At 37.4% G+C, this 6,907-nt stretch overlaps 1 long non-coding RNA gene across 1 annotated transcript; it reads left to right on the top strand.

Moving 5' to 3' along the window:
* Window positions 1-5,082: 5,082 nt before the first annotated feature.
* LOC136224720 (uncharacterized) lies at window positions 5,083-6,227 on the top strand. The gene is made up of 2 exons (XR_010686567.1): window positions 5,083-5,579; window positions 5,669-6,227. It is a non-coding gene; the product is annotated as an uncharacterized lncRNA (long non-coding RNA).
* The last annotated feature ends 680 nt before the right edge of the window (window positions 6,228-6,907 follow it).

Below are 6,907 nucleotides of genomic sequence, written 5' to 3'. Positions count from 1 at the left end.
AACTCATAGGTTGTAACATGAATTTAAAATGCTATAAGTTTGACCAATTGTAACATGAATTTAAAATGCAAAATTAGTGTATACTTAATGAGTCAATGAACATCTAAAGTATAAGAGCATACCTATAACTTCACTCAACCTTTTCCACATGCTTCATACACATACTCAATGAACATCTAAAGTATAAGAATATGGTCAATCAGTTCCTATCTATTCAACCATAAACAAAACATCAACCAATTAGTAACATGAAGCATCTTCTTCGTTTACTACATGCTTCATACATATACTCACAAACTCTTACAAATATCCCTGTAAATATTATTTTCAAATAAAAAGAGACTTGGATCAGTTCATAATCCTTTTACTACATACTTCATACACATACTGAATTACCATTTAAAGTATAAGAGCATGCCTATAACTTCACTGGCCCTTTACTACATGCTTCATACCCATACTCAATGAACATATAAAGTATAAGAACATGGTTAGTCAGTTCATAACTATTCAACTGTAAACTGAACATCAACCAATTAGTAATATGAAGCATCTTCTTCGTTTACTACATGCTTCATACACATTTATATTCATACAATACTCACAAACCCTTATAAGTATCCCTGCAAATATTATTTTCAAATAAAAATAGACTTGGATCAGTTCATAATCCCTTTACTACATGCTTCATACACATACTGAATAAACACATAAAGTATAAGAGCATGCCTATAACTTCATTGACCATTTACTACATGTTTCATACATATACTAAATGAACATCTAAAGTATAAGAACATGGCCAACCAATTCATACATATTCAACCATAAACATAACAACAACCAATTAGTAACATGAAGCATCTTCTTCGTTTACTACATGCTTCATATATATACTCACAACCCCTTACAAATATCCATGCAAATATGATTTTCAAATAAAAAAAGACTTTGAGGTTTTACTGTATATGCAATTAGGCTTAGGTGAACCTAGACCCACCAAGGTCACAGTGCAATTAGCTGATCGATCTATTCGGTACCCAAAAGGGATAGTTGAGGATGTTTTGATTAAAGTTGAGAATTTTATCTTGCCTGTTGACTTTGTAATTATGGATATTGCTGAGGATTTAGAGGTCCCAATCATTTTGGGTAGACCTTTCCTAGCCACTGGTAGGGCTGTTATCGATGTACATAATGGTCATTTAATTTTGAAAATTAACAATGAAGAGGTGATATTTAAGATGCACGAAGCTGTTCATTATGCTTTTGCTTCAGATGATGCCTGTTATTTTTTATATGCTAGAGAGGAACAATCTATTTTGCAGGAACAAGAGGAGAATATGAAAGCTGCTGAACTGGAACAACTGTTTGGTGCCGAACAACTCATTGAATTAGAAGATGATCCATCGGAGAGCGAATCAAATGAAGAAGATGAAGTTGTTCAAAGTAAATCTGAACATGAAGAAGATTCAAGATGCCCTGAGCTAAAGCCTCTGCCTCCTCACTTGGAGTACGCATTCTTAGATCTACCGAATAGCCGACATGTAATCAGTTCAGCCACACTAACGAAGGACTAGAAAGAACAGTTGCTGATTATACTCAAAAGGAACAAGGAGGCACTGGCCTGGAAAATCGAAGACATCAAAGGAATCAGCCCCACGATATGCATGCATAAGATCTTAATGGAAGAGAACCATATACCAATTGTTCAGCCACAGAGAAGATTAAATTCGCATATGAAGGATGTGGTTAAGGCCGAGGTGAGAAAGCTAATTGATGCTGACATTATTTACTCCATTTATGACAGTATCTGGACTAGCCCAGTTCAAGTTGTTCCAAAGAAGGGAGGAACCACGGTGATCCTAAACTAGAAGAATGAGCTTGTGCCAACAGGAACAGTCACAGGTTGGTGCATGTGTATTGATTACCGCAAGTTAAACGAGGCCATAAGAAAAGACCACTTTCCCTTGCCCTTCATAGATCAAATGCTAGAACGCCTAGCATGATATCAATTTTATTGCTTTTTATATGGCTATTCTGGTTATAGTCAAATTCAAATTTGCACAAAGGATCAAGAGAAGACAACCTTCACCTGCCCCTATGGAATATTTGCCTATAAGAGGATGCCCTTTGGGCTACACAATGCCCCTGCAACTTTCCAATGATGTATGATGGCTATTTTTCATGATATGATCGAGAAAATAATTGAGATCTTCATGGATGACTTCTTCGTTTATGGAATGTCATTTGATTTTTGCCTTAGGAATTTGGAGGCTATTTTGGAAAGATGCAAGGACACACAACTTGTTATGAACTGGAAAAAATGCCACTTCATTGTTACAAGGGGAATAGTCTTGGGTCATAAGATTTCAAGCAAAGGAATGGAGGTGGACAAGGCAAAGGTAGAGGTGATTGAGAAACTGGCTGTTCCTACTTCTGTCAAGGATATTCGTGCTGGCTTTTTATCACCAGTTTATCAAGGATTTTTCAAAAATTGCACAACCATTATCCATATTACTGCACAAGGACGTAGAGTTCAAGTTTGATGAGAGCTGCATTCAGGCATTCGAACAACTGAAAGCCAAGTTGACAAACTCGTATATTATGATTGCTCCTGACTGGGCTATGCCATTTGAGCTCATGTGTGATGCTAGTGACATAAGTGTGGGAGCTGTCCTAGGCCAAAGGATCGATAAGAAATTCAAGCCCATTTATTATGCAAGTAAGACATTAAACGATGCCCAACAGAACTATACCACCATAGAGAAAGAGCTTTTGGCGATAGTGTACGCATTTGATAAGTTTAGATCCTACCCGGTGTTTTCAAAGGTAACGGTGTACACAGACCACTCTGCCCTGAAATACTTGTTCTCCAAGAAAGATGCCAAGCCAAGATTGATAAGATGGTTGTTGCTACTCCAAGAGATAAAAAAGGATCAGAGAACCTATCTCCAGATCATTTATCAAGAATAGAGGCAACCAAAGAGATTGAATAGCCAGACATCCTAGACACATTCCCAGATGAACAGATGTACGCAATCTCTAGTCTCCATTAGTTTACTGACATTGTCAATTTTTTGGCTTGCAAAATTAAACCCTTTCATTATTCTACTAACAAGAAAAAGAAGTTTTATACTGAATTAAAATATTATCTATGGGAAGAGCCATTTCTTTTCAAGCTTTGTGCAGATCAACTCATTAGGAGATGTGTTAGTAACGGAAAAGGGGAGAAGATTTTGCATCAATGTCATGCAACTAAGGCAGGTGGCCACTTCAGGGCAAATCGAGCAGCAACGAAGGTGTTTCAGGCTGGTTTCTTATGGCCAACCATATACAAGGATTCCCAAAGGTATGTGAGGGAGTACAATGAGTGCCAGAGAACAGGTAACATCTCTGCCCGGAATGCTATGCCCTTAAACAACATTGTGGTGTGTGAAATATTCGAGGTTTCAGGCATATACTTCATGGTTCCCTTCCCAAACTCTTTTGGTAGCCAATATATTCTTATTGCTGTTGATTATGTGAGTAAATGGGTGGAGGTTTTTGCCTCTCCCTCAAATGATGCTAAGGTGGTCATGAAATTTCTTAAACAGCTGTTCGCAAGGTTCGGTATGCCAAGAACAATTATAAGTGACCAAAGTTCCCACTTTTGTAATGTTTTCAGTTTGAAAATCTCTTGAAAAAGTATGGGGTGACTCATCGAATAGCCACCCCTTATCACTCCCCAAACAAGTGGGCAAGTTGAGCTTTCAAACAGGGAGTTGAAAAAAATCTTATAAAAAACTGTGAATTCCTCCTGCAAGGACTGATCACTAAGGCGTGATGAAGCCTTATGGGCATATCGAACAACCTATAAAAGACCTATTGGGATGTCTCCATTTGGACTACCCTTTAGGAAGGCATGCCACCTTCTTGTGGAATTAGAGCATAAAGCCTAATGGGCATTGATGAGCAGGAAGTGAGTTTGAACAGGTGTTCTCAACTCAACAAAATGGAGGAATTCAGGTTGTTTGCGTATGAAAACGCAATCAAGTACAAAGAACAAACGAAGTAGTGGCATGACAAGGGGATCCAAGCCAAAGAATTTTATGAAGGGCAGCAAGTGCTCTTATACAACTCAAGGCTAAGACTGTTCCTAGGCAATCTTAGATCACGATGGTCAGGGCCATTCACAGTGCATAAAGTATTCCCCATGGTGCTATTGAGATACAATGTGAAAAAGGTAAGATTTTCAAAGTAAATGGGCAGAGACTAAAACATTACTTGGTACATGAACCACCAGGGGCAGCGGAGATAACCCATTGCCTTGCCCAACCATGAGGAACATCATGTTCAGGCTGCAAGCACGTTGTGCAGTGAATAAGGTATGAAGAACATCCAAACTACCAAAAAAACTTTTTTTTTGTTTTCCATTATGTATCTTTTATTTATGTTTAAGGGATTGAGGCATTTATTCCACGTACTAATTTAACTCAGTAGTAAGGGAGTCCAATTTGTTGTAGAATGTCAAACAGGTATGTCACCTTAAATGGGGCAAAGTTCTGAAATTCTATAATTCAGTGTGCATTCACAAAGAATTTGAGTTTTGATTATTTACTTTGAGTTTTGATTATTTACCCCTAGGCTTTAACGTACAATTGTACATACCCCCCATTTGCTAAAATTAATTAAATTATTATATATATTTGTCTATATGTTTTACTTTAATTTAATTTGTTTTATTTTTACTAACCATTTATTGTTCAGAATTGTTATTATTCATCATGACTAGGGGTAGGCACTGTTTGGACATCATGTCCTAATTGGGTTGGTAACCGTAAATCTTGCTGCCAAATTAGACGCCAGATACTTGATTGCAGCCATCTTATCACTCGGTTTCCGCAACCATTTGTTCTGATCAATAAACAATGGTCGAGAGAAGGGGAAGAGGCTATCCTTGCATCCAAACATGGAACGTGGATAACTTCGTTCCACACACTTTGATTGGCTGTTCACCTTTTAACCGCTTAACACGATCTACTTTCCCCCCAATCTCTTTAAAAACTTCCCATTTTGAGAACCACAAATACGGTGCAACTTCAAAGCCAAACCTTTCATTCTCCTCTCTTCTCTTTCCTTTTCCAAAGCAAAACCCTAACCCATCTCTAATGGCAAGGAAGAACACCAAGTCCTCACCTAGAACAAGGGTAAGGAGAAAAAGCTTGATGTCAGTTCGAGCACCATTAGCTCAGGTGTTATTTTGAAGCAATTATTCATATTTTCTGATGAGACCGAAAAGAAGAACTACGAGGCCCTTCAAAACACTAACCTTCATGCCACACGACAAATTTTCTGGGATAGCTTGCAACAGTGGGGTTGAACAAGGAAGTGAAGGCATTCATCAATGGTGAAAATCTGGCCAAGTTCCTAGCTATTGAATAAGACTCGTACCAAAAACTCACTATGGAATTCATCTCGACAATCCAAGGAGACTCATTAATCACTGATCCAAACCACCACAAGCGATATCAGTTTCACATCATGGACAACTGATATCTCCCATTTTTATAGTGTTTTAGGATTAATTTATATTGTTTTAGGTAGTCATTAGTTAATTTAGATGTTAATTTGATAGTTTTTAGTTAAATTCTGTATTTTCCTTTATTTATGGTATTTTCGATCTTTTCAGGGATTTTCAGGGACTATTCAAGCATTTCCGAACCAGCCCCAAACCTTTTGGAGCATTTTCGGATTATTCAGGGACCGTCGGAGCACTTTTAAGATTTACCAGGGACCATTATAGTATATTTCGGAAGCCCAAGGACCTAAACAGATAAAAGCCGGAGCAAAATCACCCCAATTAGGACCTGTCTCATCGAGACATTACATGTCTCGTCGAGATGAGGCGGGGAAAGGCGCACCAGTGCCTTCCCCCTTGCTGAAATCCGCGGATCGGGCCCGGAAGCCCATTAAAACACTATGTAAATGTCTTTTTCTCCCTTGATGCATTAGGGTTTCGTCCCTAACTTTATAAATAGGGAGCTAATCCTAATCTTTCTAGAGGCAATTCATTATTCCTCTTTCACAATGTAGACAATTAGTTTTAGCTTTTAGTTTAGTTTTATTTTCCTGCTTTCTAGATTTGGTTTATTTCAGTTTTTATTTTCTTTTGTTGAAGAACAATTAATGGGAGAAGCTTTTTATCTTCTATTTTGTAATCGGAATCGATAAAGCAGGTTTTAGATTTCTATCTCTATCTCTCTTATCTTTTACCTTTATGTTTAATTGAAGATGTTTTTCATTATTCCTATTATCCTATTGCGATTGGTTTGTCTATGAACTAATCCCCATCCAATTTGCGATGGAGATAAAATTGATTATATGAATATATATGATTAGGAATCTAGGACCTTTGATTGATCAGTTAATGCATGCTTAATGTCTTGAAATTGTCAAGAATAGGATTATTGCTAGAATGAGACTCGATGACGATCAACTAGCCTGCTTTGTATTTATGATTGTGCCTAATGCCTATAAACCTGACAAAGATAAGATTATAGATAGATAAGAACTTGATAATGGAATTATCTATGCTGAACCTGTGTAAACCTGACCTCGCTAGAGACCACTGGGAGTGCGGCTTCGTGGCTGGGCTACCACTTTAGCTTTAGTTGTTAAAGAACCTAATGCTTTGCATGACCTAGGGTATATGCCTATCTTGTACACATTTGTCTTTCTTATTAGGGCAATTACCGTCAATCACTGGTAAAACATAAATCTGAACTCCGTAAACCCATACATAGGATTTAATCAATGGATTCCTTAGCCTAGATTGTGCCTTCCATTAATCCACCTTCTACCCTGTTAATTGTTCACTTTATTTTGTTATGTTATTACTTTTAATTCAATTAGTTAATTAGACAAAACC

This window comes from Euphorbia lathyris, chromosome 3, assembly GCF_963576675.1.
Source record: "Euphorbia lathyris chromosome 3, ddEupLath1.1, whole genome shotgun sequence".
Lineage (NCBI taxonomy): Eukaryota > Viridiplantae > Streptophyta > Magnoliopsida > Malpighiales > Euphorbiaceae > Euphorbia > Euphorbia lathyris.
This window is presented reverse-complemented; position numbering and strand designations above follow the sequence as displayed.